This window comes from Eucalyptus grandis, chromosome 4, assembly GCF_016545825.1.
Source record: "Eucalyptus grandis isolate ANBG69807.140 chromosome 4, ASM1654582v1, whole genome shotgun sequence".
Lineage (NCBI taxonomy): Eukaryota > Viridiplantae > Streptophyta > Magnoliopsida > Myrtales > Myrtaceae > Eucalyptus > Eucalyptus grandis.
Window position 1 is genome coordinate 26502730 of NC_052615.1, and position 24954 is coordinate 26527683.

Below are 24954 nucleotides of genomic sequence, written 5' to 3' on the forward strand. Positions count from 1 at the left end.
GCTTCCGCTAACCCACACGTGCGAAAGTGGAGGTCTTGATTTCATCCTTTTTCTCCTCGACAGGCCTGCCTATTCGTTAAATGAGTCCTTATCAAATAAATTTTTACATCTTAATTCCGGCTGTTTTTGCGGAAAATATTATATTTCTAAGAAATATATTGAGAATTGATTTTTTAGAAAAATGTTGGCTGAAATCTAAAATAGAACTGGAAAAAATATGTTGCTGATTGGAAAGAAAATTTTAATTTGATTTTCTTAAATGCACATACATTATTTGGGAGTTAGTGAATTGTGCACGACAACCTGAGAATAAAGGATGACTCCTAAGTATAGACACTAAGGTCTCGAATCATGGCCTTGGCCTCGAGCATCTAGGACTAGGGCACTGCCTTCGTGGGCCCAAGCCTAGGTGCATGCACCACGATCTTGCACTAGCCTTTACAAACTTACCCAAGACTAGGTGATGGGACCCAGACATTTGCATCTTCAGCTAGAGCTCAATCTCAATGGACCTAGGCATAGACGTTAAGAACTTGGCTTTAATAGACTCAATCCTAGATGCCGGGGACGTGGGACTGGTTGTTAAGATTCTATGCCCAACTATAGAGTTTCTGATTCAAGAGCCAATATTTATCATATTTTCAAAAATAATTTTTATTTTTAAATAGGAAATTATACTTCCTGAATTTAAACATAGATTTTCTATTAATCAGGATAATATTTTTCATTAACTCATTTACATAAATGATCTGAACTCCGAAAATTCAGAAAATATTTTTTCAAAAAATATTGTTTACAAAACAAACGAAACCTATATTTTCCAAAATACCCCTTAGAATTTATCTATCCACTCAATATTAAAAACCTGATATCGTCCTTTAATTTTCGTTAAGCAAGTTAGAGCGCACACATAATTTCAGTTAATCCAGTCTCTCTTATTAGATATACTAAACTTAGTTGCAAAGAAGCTATCCTTCGCTGTCAAAACTTGGGTGAGGCCAACTAAGGTCAAAATTTCTGACCAAAAGAAAAAAACTAAGGTCAAAATTATTCTTGAAGCGAATTAATCATACCCAAGAGAGGGTCATTCACCCCAAATCAGGATTTTATAAAGGAAAATATAAATTTAAAAAATTTTAAGCATTAATCTACTACCTTAAATCCTAACCAAAAAAATAAAAATAAAAATGTAATACCTTAAAAATTCGGAGCAAATGTTTACGCATATTCATTAGCAAAGCAAATACTAACATCCTGCTAATTCAATATAAATATGGATCAAATTATGAAATTTGACATGACCTCGACATTGCGGAGGACTTGATGTACTCTTAGGGCGCATTTGGTAACATTTTCGTTTAAAAATTGTTCCAGGGAATAGAAATAGAAAAAAGTGTTTTACATTGGGGGAACAATTTTTAAACAAAAAACGCATTTGGTAAATTTGTTCCGGAAATGAAAAATAAACAGAAACACGTTTGGTAAATTTGTATAATTTTTTTTATTTCTTTTATTTTTTTAATATTTTTTCTATTTTCTTTCTTATTTATTTTTCCTTTTTCTTTTTTCTTCTTTTGGCCGGTCGCCGGCCTCGGCCATGGCCGGCGGCCTCGCCCAGCCACGGCGAGGCTTGCCGGCCCCAGCCGAGGCTCGCCTCACCTTGGCCGGGCGAGATCGAGCTCGCCCGGCCGGCGCGAGGTTGGGCTCACCTTGGTCAAGGGGCGAGCTCGGGCGAGCCCGACCTCGCCCGGCAGGGCGAGGCTCGACCTCACCGGGCCACCGCCAGGAGCCGACTTGGCGGTGGCCCGGCGACGCCAAGCCTCGCCGGCCGCTAGGCGAGGTCGGGCTCGCCGGATTTGGGCGAGCTCGCCCAGCCAAGGCGAGCCCGAGCTCAGCCAAGGGCTGGCGACGCTCGGCCTCGCCGGGAGCCGGCAATGCTCCGGCGAGTACGCCGGCCCCTGATGGCCGGTCGCCGGCCCTGGCCGAGGCCGGCGACCAGCCAAAGAAAAAAAAAAGAAAAAAGAGAGAAGAAGAAAAGTGTTTCTAAAATTTGTTTTAGAAACAAGAAACAATTTTTTTTTTGTTTCTTATTTACATTGAGATGTGTTTGCAGGAACAAAAAAAAACAATTTTGGAACAAATAAGCACTTAAACACGTTTCTATTCCTTTTTTGTTCTCATGAACAAAAAAACAGAAAAGTTGTTTAAAAAAAAAAAAAAGAAACGAAAACAAACGCTCCCTTAGTTGATCCGATGCTTTACTCACTGCCCTATCAATCAAAACCAAGCCTTGGCTATGTTCTGACTTGAGCATGAAGTTAGGAGGACAAAATGCCTCATCCACGTGTACCGACACATCAGACAACATAAATGAAAAGGAAAAGAAAATTTGAGAGAGAGATTGAGAAAGTAAAGGAAAAGAACTTGAAGAGAGAGGGGAGGGGGATGGCTCCTCAAGCTCTAAGCTCCCTGCGGCTTTGGTCGCTCAATCTCATCAAACTGGTCCATCGAACGTTGAGACACGCGGCCGATCTCTTTACATACTGCATCGTAAATACGGTTAGCAGTCGTTCCCTCGTCGCTTTCTTCTGCCACGACCTTCTTCTCGATCGAATTAAGGGTTTTTCATACGAATGGTTTGACTCGGACTGAAAAGATTCCGACCCAGAAAGAATTTTTTTGCAGGATCGACGAGGAAGAAGAAGGAGGAGGAGGAAGGAAGACTGTGAAATCCACCCCAGTCCCCACGGGTTGAGGTTTTGTACACGTACTCTTCCGCTAAACCACACGTGCGAAAGTGGAGGTCTTGATTTAATCATTTTTCTCCTTTTTCTATAAAAAAAAAATCTACCTTAAACCTGAGAAGCAAATCCTTAAAAGGCTTAAGGGGAAACAGGCAGGAAATCTACCCTGGGTTAGGAGATCCTGTAATGTCATTCCTGTATTCTTTCTCTATCAATGAGACAAAGATAGAGGGGGAATTGGGGAGTCTCATGGTGGTAAAAGTAAACATCATGTTAGGACGAAAATTCTAGCTACAGTCGGGCAGGCTGATATAATAGCTACACGCGTCTGGGGTGGGTAAGGGTGAGTGAAAGACTCACTGCTGAGTTAAAATGCCTTACGATACTGTTGCTAATCCAATGGGTTAACATGCCTTTTTCTCCTTTTTCTAAAAAAAAAGAAAACTACCTATTCATTGAAAGAATTCTTATCAAATTTTTCATCAAATAAATTTTTTACTCCGTTTGTTTGTTTTAAGGAAAATATTACATCTTTGAAAAATGTTTTAAGAAATCATTTTTTTTAAAGAAAGAGTAATATTTTCCTATATTTTGCTAAAATCTAAGAAAGAAACGAAAAATGTTTTTTTGTCATTTGAAAAGAAAAATCTTATGTAATTTTCTTAAATGTACATACACCATTTGGGTGCTAGTGAATTATGCACATGCAACTAAGAAACAAGGCACAGGCACCTAGGGATAGGGAACAAGACATATGCATCGAGATCCTAGGCTTCAACCTAAATGGACTCGAGCCCAAGCACCAAAAACCTATGCGTAGGCATTAGGCCTCGGGCCTTGACCTTAATGGACTCAAGCTTAGTGTAGGGGATATGAGCAAAAGCACTAGGTCCCAAGCTAGGCCTCTAAGAACCTATGCCCCACCTCTGTGGACTCAAGCTCAAGTGCCAAGGACCCAAGCAAGGGCACAAGGTTCCCAGGTCCATAGAGGCTCAAATCTTAATGGACCCAAGCATGAGCACCGACACCAATGTCCCTAGCCTCGGTCTCAATGAACATAGGCTTGAGCAAGGGGGATCTAGGCACAAGCACAAAGATCTTGAGCCTAGCCTTTGTGGACCCAAGCATGGACACTAGGATCTCAAGCCTTGGACTCATTGGACCAGGGCTCAAACGTGGGGATCTAGGCACAAGTAGAAGCCCAACCTTGATGGACTAGAGCACAGGTGTCGAAGACCCAAGTATGGGCACTAGGGTCCAAGTCTCAACCTCAATGGATTTGGGCTCAATCACTGAAGACCCGTACACTGCCTTTGTGGACCCAAGGTGTGGGTGTGGTCAATCCAAGCATGGGTACCTCAATCTTACACTCGACCTTTATGGACCCTATCCTAGTGTCAAGGCATCGAGCCCGCCCTTGATGGAACTAGGCCTAAGTGTTGGAACTCGAGCATTTATATTAGGATCTCGAGCTCAGTCTTGATGGACTCAGGCACAAGCGTTGAGGATTCGGCCTTAATGGACCTTGTCATAGATGTAGGAAAAGTGCCAAAAAAGTCTTAAACCTTTTGTCTTTGTGCCGATTTAGTCCTAAAACGTTTTTTTAGTGCTGATTTAGTTTTAAACATTTTTACGTTGTGCCAATTTAGTTCTTTCCGGCCAATTTTGGTCGGATTTTGCTAACTGGATGATGGCCGACTGATATGGCCTAATCGGTGCTGATGTTGATAACTTTTAATAATATTTTAATATTTTTTATTTTTTTTATTTTTATTTATTTTTCTCCTCTTCTTCCTCCAGTTGGTCGCCGAACCTCGACGACCACCTAGAGGCAACCGCTGGCGAGGTCGAGGTTGACCTCACCAGCCACCTCGCTAGTGGCCGTGAGAGCGGCCTCGCGCGAGGTGGCGAGGCTTGCCCTCATTGGATCTAGCAATGAGTTGGGGTTCGAGTCAAACTCTGTCAACAGCTCGCTCTTCACCTTTTGCGAGCTCGTCTCCAGGGAGTTGTTCTTCTCTCCAAAGAAGGCGGGGTACCTTGTCGCGAGGTCGAAATCCGCAGTGAAAGCGAAGCTGCCCCCGCCGCCACCAAGGCAAGTGGAGGAGCTCGATGGCTCGAGTTGAGGTGAGCCCGAGGAGTGCCGTGAAGGAACTGGCGCTCTTTGGGGGTGGAGCCATTAGGTGTCGGATATCCTCGGGGAGCACCGACTCCAACGCGGCATCAGTGGATCCGGCTAGGGTTAAAGCTGTCAGCTCCATCGGGAATCAGCTTCGAGAGTTGATCGAATCAAGTTGGCCTCCTCACGCCAAGCTGGCGGGACTCGCCAACGCTAGCCATGGGCGAGGCTTAACCCTCGCCAGATATGGTGAGGGCGAGCCTCGCCGCCCAAGCCTTGAGGGCAGCCTTGAGCTAGGGGGGCGAGGCTCGCTCTTGCCGGATTTGGTGAGGGCGAGCCTCCCGCCCTGCACAAGGCCGCCCTCGCGGCCACTGGTGAGGTGGCCGATGAGGTCAACCTCGACCTTGCCGACCGTCGCCTTTGGCCGATTCTTGCCGAGGTCCGGTGGATCGGTTGGAGGAAGAAGAGGAGAAGAAAAAAAAAAAAAAAAAAAGAAAAAATATAAATATAAATATTAAATATTAAAATATTATTAAAAGTTATTAACGTTAGCGCCGATTAGGCCACGTCAAGCGGCCGGTGTCCAATCGGCAAAATCCGGTCAAAATTGGCTGGAAATAACCGAATTGGCACAACGTAAGAAGGTTTAGGATTAAATCGGTACCAAAAAAAAAGTTTAGGACTAAATCGGCAAAAAAACAAAATATTTAGAACTTTTTTGGTACTTTTCCTCGTAGACGTTGAGATCTAAAATGAGCATTAGGTTCCCTTGCCTAAGCATATAGCTTCGATCCACACGCTGATATTTAATCATATTTTGAAAAATGATTTTTAATTTTTAAATATGAAATTATTTTTCTGATTTTAAGTATAAATTTTCTATTAATAAGGAAAATATCTTCTATTAATTCATTTTCCTAAGTGATCTATATGCCGAAAAGTGAGGAAAGCATTTTCTCAAAAAAATTTATTTACAAAATAAATGAAGCCTATATTTTCCAAAATACCCTTAAATAGAAATTACCTATCCACTTAGTAAAAAAATTGATACCATCCTTTAATTTTCGTTATGCAAATTAGAGCGCATGCATAATTTCAATTGACCTGGTTTCTCTTTTCTGATGTTCTAAACTTAGTTGCAAAGAAACCACCCTTCGCTGTCGGCACTTGGGTGAGGCAACTAAGATTAAAATCATACCCGAAGCGAGTCAATCATACCCAAGAGAAATCATTCACCCCAGACAGAATTTTACAAAAGAAAAAATATATTTCACAAAATAAAAAAGTTGTAAACGTTAAACATTTCTCGATATACTACCTTAAATCCTAACAAAAAGAAAATCTACTACCTGAAAAATTTTCGAACAAATGGTTGTGCATATTAGGGGCGTGCTGAACAGATTGCCCAAATCAGGAATTGCCCAGACTAAATCGAATTGGCTAGTTGGGTTGAGTTATTGAGAGTATCAATATGATTCTTAATTCCTAAAAGTGGAACTGATATCTAATTGGTTCGGTCTGGAATGACTACATATCCTTTTTTTTTATCCTCAAAAAATTAGTAAAATGTGAACTATGCACTATCTCATCTAGTGGAACCATAAGTTACAGCATAATGACTCTTTATTCATCGTCGCTTTCATCAGTATATTAAGATTTGTCACTCTCTCGTTATGCATGGACACTCTTTAGTGGGGGAAAAATGTGATTAGTTCTATTATATGGGACCAAAATTGGATTGGACTGGCTCCCTAGTTCCTAATCTTGGGAATCATAAATCGATTACTTTAAGTGCATATTCATTAGCCAAGCGGATACTAAGAACCCTCTAATTCAGTACTAGATATGGATCAAATCATGAAATTTGACACGTGACCTCGACAGTACGGAGGAGCTTGGTGTATTCTTACTTGATTGGGTGCCCTACTCACTACTCGATCAATCAAAACCAAACCTTGTTTATGTTTCAACTTGAGCATGAAGTTAGAAGTACAAAATGCAACATAGATGAAAATAGAAAGTCTAATTCCCTAAGAAAAATTCCCAACTTTAAATTTAATTTCAAATTTATCTTGATTTTTTTTTGCCTTAAATAAATTCTCAAATTTTATTTGAGTCTCAAAACTATTCTCGTCGTCCAAATCACTATTAGATATCCAATGTGACATCCATGTGTATTGAGACATCAGACAACATAAATGGAAACGAAAATAAAAATTGAGAGATGAATAGAGCAAGTAAAGAAAAGGAAAAGAAGAACTAAGAGAGAGAAAGAGGGGGAGGGGGAATGGCTGCTCAAGCTGTGAGCTCCTTGCCGCTATAGTTGCTCAATCTCCAAGTTCCTGGCCGCAGCAAGCACAAAGCTCTAACTGGCCATGGCCATGGTTGCCGCAAGCATTTGATAACTGAGCAAAGCGTGTGAGGGGACAGAGATGGGGGACTAGCGAGGGTAGAGAGAGGGGCAACGACAACGATGGCCACATGGCACCAAACATTAAAAGCTCACAAGCTTGATTCACGCAATCAACAACAGGTCACCTGAGAATGGGAAGACACTAGCTTAGAATTACTGGTTGACTTCAAAAGTGAGATCTCACCGTCGAGCCAATATTTGCGAGGGTGAAGCCACCGAAAGCCTCGCAAGAGCAGTGCCGGGCAATTCGCTTGAGGGATAAGATGGGTATGATATAAGTAAGCGAGAGCGACGCCATCATTTTGTTCTATTGCAAGTTAATCCGTAAACCCATTTCACATTCTTGAAAGATATTGGCTGACATATCGAATCTGAACTCTAAACGTGGGGATACACTCCAGAGCATTTTCCAATCAAACCCTAAGCTAGCCATCGTGAGCTGGAAGCTCGAACGGCCATGGCTGCCTCCCTCACTCAGTTTTTCTTCTTCTTTTCTTTATCTTTTCTTTCACTTCATCTCTCTCAGTTTTAATTTTTCTTTTCACTTAAAACTTGCAGAGATGTGCTAAACAAGTTTGCACCGAATGAAGAAGCTAAGAAAGGCCTCGAATTGATCTCAAATTTTGCATATTCATCTAACCCAGATCGACATCGAGTTTATGATTCCCTGGAACATATTAGCTTATTTACATATTTAATACAACAAGAAACTTCTTATGAACAATTTGGGGGCATTCCACACCGAGTTTCAGGAGATTCGGAGTTCTTGCAGAGAGACCTAAGCGCAGTCCCCTTGGAATAGGCACCTATAAGATGCATGGATAGTCACGTCCGAAGACTCGTCATTTTGCGGAGGTTCTTCAAAAAGCAAGCGATGCAAACTACAGGAGACAAGATAAGAACTCCATCAAGACGTGATTGTCAGCCTGAGCTCGTTCCGTGGATTCATCTGGCCACTGCCGCCACCGCCGCCACCACTGCCAACTTGTGTTTTATCAGTGCTTTTGTAGTCTCGACATTGTGCTCAGAAGCTGCACAGATCAAAAGTGTTCAGGCCTAATCTTCGTCTCTTTTAGTACCAGCTTCTCGCAGAGAAAAAAGAGATGAGTTGCTCTTGGCCTTCCCTTCCAAGAAAAAAGAGAAATACCATCTCAAAAATTTAACATTTCATGACAAGAGGCTTAAAAAGACTGGACAAAAAAGCCAAGAACGACAAGTGCTCCCCCGTATAAGAATATATGCCCGGTCCAGTTTTTGCGGCGTTTTTCGATTATGATTTTACTTGGGGTCTAGCTTTCTGCCATTGGGTTGGCCACTCCTCGATGTTAAAGAATAGCAGACATCGAAGAAAATTCGAAGTCCACTCAGTTTCAAAATCATGCGCAGAGAGAGACATGAGGTTGGATGAAGGGAAACGGTGGGGCGGTCCTGTGCATGGAAGTCCCACATGAGTGACTAGACCGCGTTTATAAGGGACTCGGTTATGCACGTTCCTCCCCGACCTCGGTCGTGCGGCCTTGTGACCCAAGTGGGTCCTCCGGCGAGCTCGATTTCATGAGAGTCAAATGAGATTGAACCTAGAAGCCAAAAAAAAAAAAAAATCATTTTCATTAGAATCAACCTTTCATTAACTAAGGATCCGAGCGCAAGCACTAGGACCCAAGAGCGGCCTTTATACACCCAAGCTTAGGCCCTGTCTCGTTGAAATCGGAACTGGGCGCTAGGGGCCTATGCCCAAACGTGAGAGACATGATCTTGAATATTAAGGACCCGGTTGGGTTTTTTCGTGCTAATCCATAATGTTTTCGATTCAAGCATCGATATCTTATAATTTTTTAAAGAAAAAATCATCTCCATGAATTTAAACATAATTTTTTTTTATTAATGAGGATAACGTTTTCTATTAACTCATTTTTTTAAGCAAATCAAATGCCGGGAAATGACAAAAAAATTATTTCATCAAAAAACGTTTTTCGTGGAAGAAACGAAACCTTAATTCCAATAAGAGAGAAAGGTCCATAATTAGCTGTTTGTGATATAGATTTTACCTATTCGTGTCGACATGCATTAATGATATCATGTTATAGTACAGTTGAGGAATTGCCTAGTTGGTTGTAACAAATAAATAATGGACCTTTTTTCAGACGACGTTGATTAAGAACTTCAAATCACAATTACCATCATGTCATTACTACGAAAGCGTCATTCAACTCCCAATTACATCATTTGAAGGGATCTGCAACGTATAGGAAGGGGACCTCCAACTTGGAAAATTGTACGCCTGCCAACATGAAGGGCCTATCACATTCAGTCAGATGCCTATCAATTCCAAGGCTTAAATGTTGTCTCGGAGCGCTCTATAAAACAAGCATTGTACTGGCCAGATTTAGTATACAATCATAATTACTTCAAATTAGTTGTACTTCCGCACATATCTTGAGAAGCAATCCAAGCATGAAGGTGGAAGTACAATGGAAGAAGTTGGAGCCGATGGTTGCACCAAAGGTATTTGCATTTGGCCAAAGGCATTTCCCTAAAGCCGAACCAAACGGGCCCACTTTGTTCTTCCATGATGTATTATATCCTTTGGAAATTTGTCTGAACTTACTATCTGTTTTAATGTTATTTTTTGTTATGCCCTCTTCACATCTTATAATTCATATGATAATTATGTGAATATATGACATACTAGATTTGGTTATATTGGCCAACAACGAATGAATAGATTAGTCAAAGAGAATTTATTAGGCAACACTGAAAAATTCAATTTATCCATATGCGAGCATTGCCTAATAGGGAAAATAATAAAGAAATCATTTGGAAAATGGATAAGAGTTGAATTCCTTTTGCATTTAATCCATTTTGATATCTATGTTCCAATAAATGTGAGAGCAAAGCATGGGCTATATATTTCATTACATTTGTAGATGAGTATATTCGATCTAGACATGTCTATTTAATTTTTCATAAATTTTGAGGCATTAAGTTATTTAAAGAAATTTTTGAGTCTGGTGGAAAATCAACTATATAAGAAAATAATAGCATTAATATTTGATCAAGATCGAGAATATCTATATGATGAATTTAGAAATTTATGTAATGAAAAAGGAATAGAAAGACGTTATTTATTCCTTATACTCCTCAACGAAATGGTTATATAGAAAGGAAAAATAGAACCTTACTGAAAATGGTTAGATTCATGATGGTGTATGCTAACTTTCATATTACTTTTTGGGATGGTGTTTTGTTAACTATTGTCTATACACTTAACCATGTGCTTTCCAAATCAGTTACTTTTACTCCATACGAGTTATGGATAAGTGGGAAACCTAACTTAAAATTTCTTAAATCATGAGGTTATGCTATCTATACTCACAAACCCTCTAACAAGTATGGAAAATCAGGTTACAAAGTTAAGAAGAATATTTTCATAAGATACTCAAAGCTTTAAAAAATATACATGTTTATAGGTGAGCAAGAAAGTGAGAGCATAACTAAATTTCAATTATGGGATGTGACATTCTTAGAGAATGAATCTTCTAAGAATGGCGAAATAGGTGAGAACTACTCTTTATTTGAAACCTTGGATTCAGAAAGATATAAGGCTCACAATGTGGTGAAATTATATAATCAATAGGAAGGAATTGATTATTCAAAAAACTCTCAAGCATTTCATCATGAATCTTGAGTCATCTTATGTTGTGATCAAATTGTATGACATCTTCTCATGCCGATTTAGGGTTAGATGATTATCCAAATTATTTGTCGCATCCAATTTTAAGTCACATGTGATCTTTTCATACCATTTGTGCATTACTTGAATGATTTTGAGATTTATTAATGCATGATTGTATTTTAGTTTTTAGTTACCGACATGCGCATCCTTTGAGATCTTGATCTTAGAGCACCTAATTGATCTACTTTGAACTCAAGCCCTTCTAGGAAGTCATAAGGCACTTGGAGGTTTCCAATGCCGTTGATTTTTGCAAATTACTCATTGTTTGGACCACTTTCTATATTTTCAAAACTAAATCAAAATCTAAACATGGGATCAAATTCGAACCCCTGCTCTAACCTCTGTTCGGATAGACCTTTGATATTTTTGTTCCATTTTTCTTTTAGGATTTTATATTTGGTCTCTTGACAAAACTTGTTTGTCAACATATTGCTATGTTGTGTGAAAATTTGATGATTTTTAGACTTGTTTTGATAGGACAAATCCTTATAACATTGGCTAAGTGTCCTACTGTTTTGACAACTTTCTGACATGTTATTACTTGTTGTCTGATTTCTGTAAAATCATGTGTATCTCGTTTAAGAAAAAATTATTCACGAAAGTTGTTCGTTATTATGTCGTACATATTAGCGAATTTTTTTCATAACTAGATTGTTGATGGACATTATTCAATTATGTTGCAACATCCTGCTTGATCAGAAATTTTTCTGATATGAATATGATTGTGATTTTTAGTTTTAGCTTTTAAGTTAGTTTGTGCATGAAATTAGGCTATGTCATCTTCATGAAAGTTGTTCTAAATGCTTTGATCTTTATTATTAAATAATTGGCTTTTTCAAATTGCATCTTTAAAAGAAAATACTTTAGTACATGTGATGTTTCCCTAAAAAAATTGATTAGAAAGTTATTCTCCAAAACTCAATTTAGCTTAAGAAAAGTTGTGATTTGGACCATATTCAAAATGCCTGCGACACTTATGAGTGCATTTATGCGAGCCCCGGGCTAACCTTGGAAATTTAATGTATTCCATAGCTAAAATATTCCTTAATCCTAAATATTTTCAAACATTTTGAAAATCTTGATTTGACATCGTGAAAGTCATCGTTTGAATTGTATTCAAAATACTTGCGATGCTTGTGAGTGCATTTATGCGAGCCCTGAGCTAGCCTTGGCAATTAAGTGCCTTTCATAGCCGAGATATCACTTTGTCTCAATTTTTTTTTTTTTATGGATGATTTTGAAATATCACTTATACCCCTCATACATATAATCACACTATTCATTAGAAAAGTATGTGTTTGTAATTGGCGTATGACTTTAGTGATAAGTGATCCACTGACGGCTCACTCATCTATTTGATTGCTTGAGAAACATGGTCCAAAAAACCTGCATGTATGTTTAATTCTTGCAAGGCATGTGATTTTTGGATGAATGGTAGGATCGATGCATGATATCAATGGAAAACCCTAAGATCACATAGATTACTTAGTTAGGAGACTTATGAGTGTTATTGGCCATGCAAGAACACAATTGGTCAATTATTGCTAAAAGTTACAAAAATGGATTGGGTAGGTGTCTTAGTGGGACCTCTCGCATGAAAGACAAAGGCCGATCCTAAGGTCCCAAAATTTGAATTTCGCATTGAACTTTCTTTAAATGATTGATCTTAACATGAAGTCGTGTTTTTAATTGTTTTGATGTGTATGCTTCTTTTTTTTTTTTCCATTGTATTTATCTAGTTATAGGTTTCTAGATTAGGCTTAGATTAGGACCTCAAAGATGAAGAAAGCACGAAGATGGTGGAGGTCAATGTCCATTCTGACTATTATCATGTACTATTCATTTTCCCGACATATGTCTCAGGTTCCATTTGTTGTATAAAGCTCGACAAGTTGTGGGCTTTCTCTCTTTCTCTTATCTTTTTTCAATTGTGTTTCTCTTTTACGTTTTCTAGGATTGCATGGTAGATTTATTACTTTCCTTAATTGTTTATTATTTATCTTGTAATTTCAATTTCATTCATTGCTTTCTTTTCTTGTTTTCTAGAAATTGGATAGTATGAAAATGACTAACCACGTGTGATCAATTAGTTTAGGACTAACGATCTCGAAAATGTAAGAATAAATGCATGGGCACATTAGGTAAACACAACATATTGTTTAGGTACTGAAATGGCGCTAATAGAAATATTAGCATAACCTAAGTCCCTGAATCTAGATATTTGGTTACCTAGGAATTGAGGAAACATTCTTGACCATCGATTGGGTTTTTTAGCCAACCCCTAAAACGAGACTAGTGTAACTCCCATTTTATTTTTAGGTTGTCATAAACAACTAGATCATATAAATGAACCCATTGCACAAGGTGCGAGTTTCGATGAAACTCACAATAGTTTAGCATATTCGATGTGGCAATACCCCAAAGGATGAAGTGATGCCATATTTATGGGTGAAGGGTATTATCGAGAGAGTTATCATGGTAAAAGTACCCTTAAATCTAATATTCACATCCGACCTCCTTTCTCGAGGTGTGTTGCCCACGTGGGTACAAGTTGCGATACTCCGCTGTCATGCGGGGTACGAGTTTGGGAGAACTCACGATCTCGTTGAGGGAACTCACAAGAAGTTTAACTTGAAAGACAAGGTGATGACGTCTTTCGGAACACAAGCCGTGAGGGAACTCTTATGATTAAGTACCCTTAAATCTGACTTTTCCCCCTTTCCTCTCCTCATGGTGAGGGATCGAGGGTCGTGAGATCGGGTCATGACAACCATGCATTCCATGGATAACTTATTTCTTGTTTCTACTAAATTGTTAAATATTGGGCTTCTTTATTTGTTTATCTAGGAAAGCAATTGGTACTTGAAAAATTCTTGAGTGATTTGCTTGGGATTGATTGAATTGTTCATATTAAAGATCATGGCTGCAAATGTTCTTGGTACTGCTCTAAGCGAGGGTCAATTGAGTGTTAGGCTTCCTTTATTTTGGACTATTGTGGCAACCTACCTTTTCCATTTGGAGGAAAAAAAGGCATAGGTTTAGTTATTGCCTAATGAAGATTACCTAAAGCACTTGATTAGGTGTGGCTCTTCTAGTCCCTTTCCTTACATGATATTAGGATATTCTATTTTAAGTCAAATTGACACTATGAGAGTTTTTAAATGGGGAGTCGCCTCTAATATATTTTTTGGAGGGTCAATTAGAAACTGTAATAAGAGAATTACTTTATTCTTACGAACAAGAAATTTTGGATAAGATGACTTGATTATACTAGATTTTTCTAATGCCATTTTAGTATTGTCCTTATCAAAAAATATTTAGCAAGCAACTTGAATTTGTTTTAATCCATCTACTAATATGTGAGGTGATCATGCGGATGTACAAACATTAATGAAATACCAAATAATTAAAATAGTAAGTAAATCGCAAGGAAAAAGAATGGTACTTACCTTAAAACAATGTAAGCATATGCAAGATTAATTAGAGAAAACATATATTCAACTTATATGTGGTTTCAAATTAGCACACGATTTCAACTTGTTATGTTTGGGTTTTCTCTTGTTTAATGGAAACTATACTTCATACAATACATGCAATACAATGATTCTAAATGTAATGACATTAAAAAAGGAGGACATTTAACCGTATCCTAATTCTAATGATGGAATATGATTACCCTAACATGTCGTGCGATTTAAATTAAATTAACCTAAAACGCAAACATTAAATGACATGCATATATGACATGTGCTAATGACATGACTTAACCTAAATGATATGGCATATGACATGGGTGTAATGTGATTAATCTATATGATATGCACATGATATATATATATATATATATATATATATATATATTGTATTTTCTATAAGAATTTGAAATTGAGAAGTGTTGACACCTAAATTTCACAATTTTATTATGTACAAGATTATGAATTAGTCACTAAAACAAAAACAAAACAAAAAAACAAGAAATAACAAAACAAACAAAAAAGAAGACGAAAACAAAAACAAAAAAGAGAGAGAAAGAAAAAATGCATAGGGTCCAGGTTAGGCCAGATCTGACCTGGCCCTTCTTCCCTTCGGCTTGGGCCCGGCCTCTTTCTTACTCGCACGGCCCACTAGCCCAGCCCACCATGGCTAGTCGTCCCCCTCCAGCCTGTCTCCACGCCCAGACCTGCAAAAGAAAAACGCAGTAGCAGAGGTGCAACAGAGGCAGGGAAGCAGCGATGGAGGAGCAGGTGGTGTTGGTAATTTGTTTATAAAACAAATGAAGAGATGCCTTGTCCCACATCGAAAAGATGTGAGTGCGCACGTGGACGAGATTTGGCATTAACCAACGATCATTATTTTTATTTATTGAAAATTCGGATTTATTTCTATAAAAAATTAATTATAAAGTTTTGTTGAAACAAGATGACATTCACGAAAAGTTATAATTATTATTATTTTTATTATTATTTAATTCCGAATTTCTTATGTCTTTTCAACGTAACCTTTGAGACATACTTGTTCATTTTACAACCTTTCCCGAAAGGTTGTCTTTGTTCTTTGCAATCTTTTGAAGAGTTGCATTTATTCGAAAGACATATATAAGTACATTTGTTTTGAGATCAAACACACATCTTCTTCCATTTTTCATTTTCTTGTGAGAGAAACTACAGCCATTGTTTCTAATTGTTTCCCATGAGAGATCCTGGAGAAATACTAGAATTGCTATATAGTATTCTCACTTGAGACTTTGTTGTATCCTGGAGGAAATTTGCCGGTGACCATTAGCAACGTAGTGGGGCAAATAAATCCTTAAAGAAAGTGATATCACGCCTCAAAGTCCGACTTGAGTACTCTAAAGATCCGACTTCATTGTTCTACCCAATTTGAAGCATATTTTCCCAACAATTTTAAGGATTTATTTTTGCTACAATGAAGTCAGAGAATCAAAGTCATTACTCAAGACATGGTGATACTAAACTGGTTTGATGGCAACAATTTTACTTGTGTGATTTGATGCAATGCGGTGTGCGCTGATCATTTGATGTTTCTTATGTTCCGATCCCTTATCATTTCTATTCTCATTCCAAGACTACGTTGATTGTTGTTCTTAGTTTTGCTCTGAATATATTCCCTGAATCCTTTCGAGGAAGTTCTGTTTTGGGCTTGTGAGTGAACCATGCAAGAAATTGGGAGGATGAACTTCACGGATTTTCTAAAGTTTTAGATAGAAGTGGAAGGGAGTCAATGTGGTCCTGAAGGCATGTTCTTTCCTTTGGAGTTTACGTACTCTACGGCCCTTCTCCAAGCCGTAATCCGATGACCTGAAAGTTTCAAATGAGTTGGTCCTTAAACTTCCGGTTCCCGAACATACGAAGCACTTCATCTTTGCTATGAGGGAACCCGAGTCGCAGTCTGTGATTTACATGCTCGCCATGCAGAATTTGTCTGGGATTCCTGCCCGGAACGCTATGTGTTCGATTAGAAGAGAGAAGGGAAACCACCAAACGGCTATAATTGACGTTACAAGTTCCATATCTTGCGGGGGCCCAGATCATCAAAAAAAAAAAAATATATATATATATATATATATATATATATATATATATATATATATATATATATATATATCGCCTAGCAGAAGACAAGCGTCCATATTTGGCGTCCATGTCGTGGAACGCTGTCTTGAGGAAGCAGTTGAAACGAGTCCCTTGCCAATGCCGATTAGAAAATCTCGAGGCAACGTTTGACCGTGGATAAAGATGCAAGAGGCCACGTTCGCCATTGCGTGATGCGAGCACCAGACGCATGCAAGTGGACAGATTCTTTCACTTCCCAACAGGTCTGTTCCTCGATGGCTTCTAGTCGACGCCAACAATCATCACTCATCACCGTTGGCCAGAGTTTCAAGGAAGATCTACAGGCTCTCTCTCTCTCTCTCTCTCTCTATTTTTTGTGTGTGTCCATTTTGGTTCTTTCATAAGGGTGTGTTTTATGTCTTTTGTGTGCGCCCAATGCTATGCCATGCCTTGTCTCTGTATTTGATGTTCGGTTTGGGACTCAACACTTACTAATCTTGACGGCATCTATTGTGATGGAGAAGATAAGAATCGTGGAATATTGAATTACGGCGTTAATTTCCCAGAGCAAAAGGTGATGAATGAGGCTCTTGCTCACGATGCGAAATCCATCATGGAAATATCATGCAAGATGGCATCTCATCTTGTAAAAACGACTTCAAGGATGTCGAGACTCTAATCATGAGATCGAGTGCAAGATCTTTGTTCGGGAGGAGATTTAGCGATCCTTCATTCCAGAGTAACATGAGGCATTGGCTGTCAAGGGTCATTGCTGGTCCCGGCCTCAAGCCCATGATTGTCGTCAATTTCAAGGTCGTAAAGAAGCAGTTTGCTGTGGAGGAAATTTCATCCGCCCTCCTCACAAAGATGCGTGAGGCCCTGAGGCTTACCTTGATATGACTATCAAGAATGTGTTGTCCGGGTCCCTGCACACTTCAATAACTCGGTCTTGTCAAGGGGCAGTTACATGATGGATTCATTTTTAATTTTTGAAGATGCCTTTTAATCTCTTTCGCGGATTGTCATTTTGGATCCATATCAAGTAGAAGGTACTTTCGCAGGTATGGCCCAATTTTGATTTTTTATTTTTACCGCCTCGAGGAGTCACATTCTAGATTTGTCTAAATGGCTGCAAAATATGTGAAATCATGGGGATATTGTTTTAGTTATTAAAAAAAAAATGATTGAATTTGGAGACGGCAGTGTCGGAGAGATCAGGAATGCGGTGGACCATGCGAAGGAATTCGTGAAAGGAGCGGTAGAGATGAGCGTGAAGTTGGCCAAGGGTTGTGGGGACATCGTGTGGCAAACTCTTGGCAACGAGAACTCCTTCCTCCCCAAGTACTTCGGGAGGGACTCGTACGTCATGGGCAGGCTCTAGGGGCCGTGCGTAAGGACGTTTACGAGATTGGAGCTCTAAGTGAGTACTTCTCGAGGACAAGAGGCCGATGCATGTCTGGTCGGCCGTGTCATTCATCTCTATCGTGGTCGCTGCAAATTGGTTGGTGATTCTCTATCTAAGTTCCTAGTTTGAGCGAGGAAATTATTTGATTGAGAAATGCATCATATCACATTCCGTGCATTGGTGTTGTTGACCCATTATGGAAAATTTTCTCTTTTTAACTATTGTTTGATCTTTCTGAGAATGAGAAATTGGAGAATTCGATTGATTGTCCTCTTAGTGATCTAAAATTCGTAAACATTTCTTTTGGTTTTTTGACGAATTTGGATATACACAATTGAAAGATCTTATTGAAATGATGAACCATCGTAATAATGGGGCAATCTTTTGTTCTACCGTCGGTTTGTCTTGACGAAGCTATTGAAAAATTATTTGTTGTATGCTTCTGTTCTCACATGCTTTTGATTGTTAGGGAAGGTGTATAAATTGCTAGAATTTATCTATTTACTTATTTCCCATCCTTGTATGGATTTCTGTACTTGGTTTATTATTAATTGGATATGATGATGAAACGTACGTTATCATATTGGATGCCTCTTAAAATAGTCTTGAAGTGGGGATATTTGAAGGGGACTATGGAGCCAATGTGATTAGAGTCTTTGAAAAAAAAAAAAAATCTAACTTTCATTTTAAAATGAAAGATTTGAGTGAAGTAGATACCTTATTGGGTGTTAAAATTTAAAAATAGTGGGGGTTATTCTTTGAGCTAAAGTGATTACATGGAGAAGATGTTGTATAAATTTAAACATCTTGTTTTCAAATATATACGTACTCCATTTGATTCCTGGTGGAGAATTTTAATGTGAGTGCTATGGGTCTTTATGTGATACATTATAGTAGACCTAATATTACTTTTTGTATATGCAAGTTGAGTAAATATTTGTAATCCAAGTATAGAACATCGGAAAGTTATTACCCGAAAATTTGATTATTATTGAGAACTAAAATTTGGGATTGTTCTATAGTAATCATCCAGGTAATAAAAAAAAGGGATATGCCGATGTTAGTTAGGTTACAAATATGAGAAATAAAAGATCCATTACTAGATGGATTTTCACATTACGTGAATGTGTGGTTTCTTGGGCGAGCAAGAAACAAATGTACATAATTCACTCAACTATGAAATTTGAATCGTTACTTTAGTAGAATTTGGGAAAGAGGTTGAATGGACTATGAATTTGTTATTGAATATCAAATTGTGGCCTAATCCTATGCCTCATATTTCTATCCACTGTGATAGTCATGCTACTTTGGCAATAGTTTATAGTAGCACATTACCTATAATGGTAAGTCTAGACATATTAGTCTAAGACATGAGTATGTGAGACAATTGATTAAAAATGGTACCATAACAATTGTCTATGTGAGGTCAAGTAATAATCTTGCCGATCCTTTGACGAAGGCTTCACCAAGAGACATGGTAATAATGACCTCATAATAAACGGGGCTGAAACCCTTTAATTGAAATTACCAATAATGGTAACCCGACCTTTTTCTAGAACATCACTAGTTACAAGGTTTAATAGGTAAAAACAAGTTATTGAATGTGATTGTTTGATACTGACGTAGCCTTGATATGAGAAGTTAGTATCGTCTGTTACGTTTTGTAGGCTGAATTAAATTCTTAATGAAGTATAGTACAAATTTGTAATGTGTTGATAGTAACAGAAACACATAGTAGATACTTCACCTATATGAGCTTAGAAGTGGTGCCGCTTCTTACGAAAGTTAGGGTTGCTTTCTAGAGAGCTCATGAAACAGGATCAAGCACAAGGCCATAATAGTGCGGAGTAATATAGAACTTCTTGCTGAAACAAGAGGTTAGTATATGTGCGGTATGTCCGGTTCTATTATATAAAAGTACAAGTTTAAAGCCGAGCTACTTGTCACTTTGATAGGGCTTTGAGATACTTGCACTAAGTAAAGGTTTAACTCGAAAGAGACCTTTATGTATGTATATTAATCTCACGGAAATTTTGGCTGTATATTTCTAACGTTTTATTTTTTGTTTTATAAACAAAAGTGGGGGATTGTTGGTAATTTGTTTATAAAACAAATGAAGAGATGCCTTGTCCCACATCGAAAAGATGTGAGTGCGCACGTGGACGAGATTTGGCATTAACCAACGATCATTATTTTTATTTATTGAAAATTCGGATTTATTTCTATAAAAAATTAATTATAAAGTTTTGTTGAAACAGTACGACTGTTCACGAAAAGTTATAATTATTATTATTTTTTATTATTATTTAATTCCGAATTTCTTATGTCTTTTCAACGTAACCTTTGAGACATACTTGTTCATTTTACAACCTTTCCCGAAAGGTTGTCTTTGTTCTTTTGCAATCTTTTGAAGAGTTGCATTTATTCGAAAGACATATATAAGTACATTTGTTTTGAGATCAAACACACATCTTCTTCCATTTTTTCATTTTCTTGTGAGAGAAACTACAGCCATTGTTTCTAATTGTTTCCCATGAGAGATCCTGGAGAAATACTAGAATTGCTATATAGTATTCTCACTTGAGACTTTGTTGTATCCTGGAGGAAATTTGCCGGTGACCATTAGCAACGTAGTGGGGCAAATAAATCTTTAAAGAAAGTGATATCACGCCTCAAAGTCCGACTTGAGTACTCTAAAGATCCGACTTCATTGTTCTACCCAATTTGAAGCATATTTTCCCAACAGGTGGATCGGGATGGCAGGTGGCTAGCGTGATCCGCGGGTCGGGATCAGCCTGGTCGGCAGCTGGCACGGCAAGATGACGACCTACAAAAACAAACAAGAAAAGAGGAGAGAGAGGAACAGAGAAAACACTAGCACAAAAGCGAGGAAGAGACGGAGAACCGGGAAGAGAGATATCCGAGAGAGAGAAGTCGAAGGGGAGTTTTGGCTGCCATCGGTGGTTCGTTCGTGAGTTGCTCTCCATCGCGGCTCTTCTCGTTGAACCAAGTAGGTCTTCTCTACTCATGTATGTTCCGTTTTTGTAGGGCGTCAGACCGGAGCTTGTGGACAACCTGTTCGCATGAGTTTTGGTTTGTTCGGCGCTTGTAAATCTTTAGCCAAACCTCTGTGTGTTGCTGGTCGTTTTCCGAGAACCCTGGTCCCATTTCGAGTCTCGGTTGAGTCGGAAATCCAAACATTTGGTAATGCTCACGAACTGTTTGTATAAATGCCTGAGTGAAGCTAGCATGACTATTCTTGAACCTTCGTCCATTATACGCGCCCGCCGTTGATAGATGCGTTTTGTTGCTGTTCTGCACGTTTTTGTTTTGTCCATTTCGAGTTTACATAGCCGTATGTTGTGATTCGGGCTTATTTTCATACAAATTGGGTCTCGTCTCCCTCCCTGTCCATATAAGTGAGAGAGTGGGTGTCGGCTCGGCGGCGGCCTGAGCGCGAACGGTGTCGGCGCCGGTGAGGATGGGTAGTGAGGCTTGTTTAAAAGGGCATTGGTTTTGTTGATGAGCTTCGGTAAAAAGAGCGTAGGAGAGAAGGTGGCTTCGGGCGTGCAGTGAATGCACGAAGAAGAAGAAGATTAAAAGGAAAAGAAAACAAAAGAAAACTATAAAATGGCAAAAGCTGGCCTCGGGAAGGATAGTCGGGCAGAACGTGCAGGGGAAAGGATGAAGCGAGGAAAAGATAAAAAAAAAAAAAAATAAAAAAAAAAGAATCATTAAAAAAGGCTGTAAAAGAAAAATGAAAAAAAAATGTTTTTTTTTTTTTTTAATCCGGCTGGGTTGGATCCGGTTTTGGGTTGGGTCCACGGGCCGAATTGGGTTCACCCGGTCCGAACCCATTATCGTGAAATATAAAAATATTAAATATTACAAATATATTAACAATTCAAAAATTTTCAAAAAAAAAAGGAGAAAATCAAAAATTAAAAAAAAGGGAAAAAGAAGAAAATTTGAAAAGAAATTTCTGAAAATTCAAAAACTCAGAAAACATTAAAAAATTCGACCTTTTTTTTAAAAAAAAAATTTAAAAAATTTAAAAATTTAAAACTAAAATTAAAAAAATCGCAAAAATCCATTTTTTTTTTTTTGGGAAAATTCGAAAATTTTTTTTTTTAATGAATAGAAAAATCTAAAAAAAAATTAATTTTCCTCGAAAAAGTTGAAATTAATCTTTAGAGCAATTTTCTCCTAAAAATATGATACCTTTCAATTTGGAATTGTGTTTAAGTTTGATTAAACCTTTAGGGCTTTACCTTAAGGTTTCGATTATCCTTGGGAACAAATGCCTTTGAATGCATAATATTGATATGTTGATTTTGGCTACTCTTTAATTTAGTTAGGATTAGTATTTATCTTTTCTTTAGTGTTGATTTTTTGCTCTTTCATGCAATTTATTTAATCGCTTTCCTTAGTTGCTAATTGTCATTTTAATGATTGTGCACGATCACCTCACATGTTAGTGGATAGGTATAAAATCAATCCAGACTGCTTAACAAAAAATAATTTCTCTTAAAATAAACAAGATTAGGTACCGAAATGACACTAATTGATTAATTAGTGTAATCAAGTCTCCGATCCTAGACTCTCTGGTTGCGTAGGAAGTGAGGCACGCTCCCATGCCCCACTTGGTTTCTAGCCGACCCCAATAGGCTAGTAGCGACTCTTTATTGCAAAATTATGAAAAATATCCCAATGTCACGCGGGGTATGGGCTTGGAAGAGCCCGTGTCTAATCATGGGTCTTAAGCCCGTTATTTAGGTAATACCCCTAAACATGTTCCCTCCACCGAGGGTAGGTCGCGACAAGAAGTAATACAAATAAAAATTTATTTCAAATAAAATATTATCTAATTTAAGTTAGGATATAAACCTACCTAAATCATATCTTATCTTGGAAACCTACCTAAATCATATCTTATCTTGGAAACCTATTTTAGTATGTAATTTTATCTAAATTAAAGATTATGATAATCTAAAAAATAATTCATCATCTCACTGGTCAAATTAAAGATTATCACAATGTTTAGAAAAAATAATTATCCAATACTAAGTCAAAGTAATTAAAAAATTGATTCGAAATCTTTACCGATCAAATTAATAATTAAATTGACTATTATCAATAATCCCTAATTGGATAATGCCTAAAATCTTAAAAATTACAATTGGATAACAAGATCATTCCAAAATTATCAATTAGATATTCAAATCAACTTGGATTAGATCCTTTCCTAATTTGGATGCAAGTTATCCAGAATGGAATTGGGTCGAATGATGGACAAGGCCGCTCACTATGGTGCTCGGTAACGTCTTGACTCGACCATGAGGGCACGTTGGTGATGGGCTCTTGAGTGACCTGCGGCGATGCCTCACCGGTAAACCCACAGAACTGAGATGGTAGAGAAAAACAGGGAGGTTCAGTCATGGCCGAGGCAAGTAGGCATCGTCGAGGGGGCACGGCTGCAAGTTCTCAGTGTGACCGTCGGTGAGGGACAACGTCAAAGCAAGTAGTTCACCGTGAGAACTTGTGCTCTCGGCTGGATCAATCCCTCTTTCACCGAGTCATCGTTTCTTGTTATTAATCTGTCGCTTCCTTGGCTTCACGTTGGAATGTTCTTTACTCTTCACATTGAATCCCGCTTTGTTGATCAGGCTACACAAGATCCCAAGGAACCAGCTGCACACTGAATTTTCCACTCGGTCCAATCACACCCACTTTGGTCTTTTTGCCCTTTTGACTAAGTGCTTCTTTTGGGCCACCGACGGGCTCCTCTAGTGCGGTGAAGGAAGACTTCTGCGCATAAGTGACGGACACCAATGACTGGAAATATAATATTGATTATGGTAGAGAGTGACGACGGTGGTGCTGAACTGGAAACTTCGGGCAGCGACAACAGGAAGAGGTCCAGAGATTTCCGGGACTGTTGGGAACAATGACAGCGGAACTGCTGGATGCTGCAACAGGGATGCCAAGAATGCGGAGGACTGATCGCAGCTGTTTTTGCTGGGTTGGCCACGCGCACGCGACCGTCAGACAATGAGGGGTGGCGGCAAGTCGTTGGTGATGGGCAGTGATGCCAAGTGACGGGACGTGCCAGCAGGAGAGGTAGAGGTGCACGATGGACAAGCTGGCAGCAAGCGTAGTGACTGGTGAGGGACAGCCGTGCCGGCGTTCGTAGAAGGACAGGAGCCAGAGATCAACAACAGCAATAAGGCCTCGACAATATCAACGAGAAGGCGAACCAGACCACTGGACAAGATCAGCAACGGTGTCAAGAAGTTAAACCACACTGGCGGAGGAGAACAAGCGATCTCGAGCCGGAGAATTTCAAGAACGATGAACAGTTTCCTTTTTCTCTCACGTGTATGGATGACGTTGGATCTAGACCTGAGGCTGCTAGACACCGACACCAAGAATTGGCGGAAGTGGTGGTGAGACTTCTTCAACGCCGGGTAGGGGCTAGTGCAGGCGTCGCCTGAGGACGTTGCAGGGAGACCAGAGCCCGGCCCAGGTGGGGAGGAAAGAACGAAGGAGGGGCTGGGTCGGCCTGGCCCCGCTCGCCTCCTTTTTTTTTTTTTAAGGAAATATTTTTTAATAAATTCTACAACTATTAATGCAAATGCTCATGCTCTTAATATCTATATGTTATGCAATTTAATTATGCTATTTTTGTTTAGAGGCCAAAGTTCAATCCCTAATTTTCTATGCAATTTAAAGTTGCGTGTAGTGATTTGAATTTGAGTTGGATAGGATAGTAAATTATCCCACTCCGTGTTTGGTTATGTTCTCCAAATTAGTCTAGATATATCTAGATAAAATGTTGGATAAGAAACCGACCTAAGGGGTGGGATAAACGAGGATTGATATAAAATTTTAAAAATTATCTTAACAACTCCCACACATCAAGAAAACCTCATCTCAAATGAGAATCACTATTTTTAGCTTTTCTCAC

At 38.7% G+C, this 24954-nt stretch overlaps 1 long non-coding RNA gene across 1 annotated transcript; it reads left to right on the plus strand.

The window, feature by feature from the left end:
• The first annotated feature begins 15209 nt into the window (after positions 1 to 15209).
• On the plus strand, positions 15210 to 24550 carry LOC120292848. The gene is made up of 3 exons (XR_005550464.1): positions 15210 to 15253; positions 20734 to 20997; positions 23654 to 24550. It is a non-coding gene; the product is annotated as an uncharacterized LOC120292848 (long non-coding RNA).
• Positions 24551 to 24954: the final 404 nt, after the last annotated feature.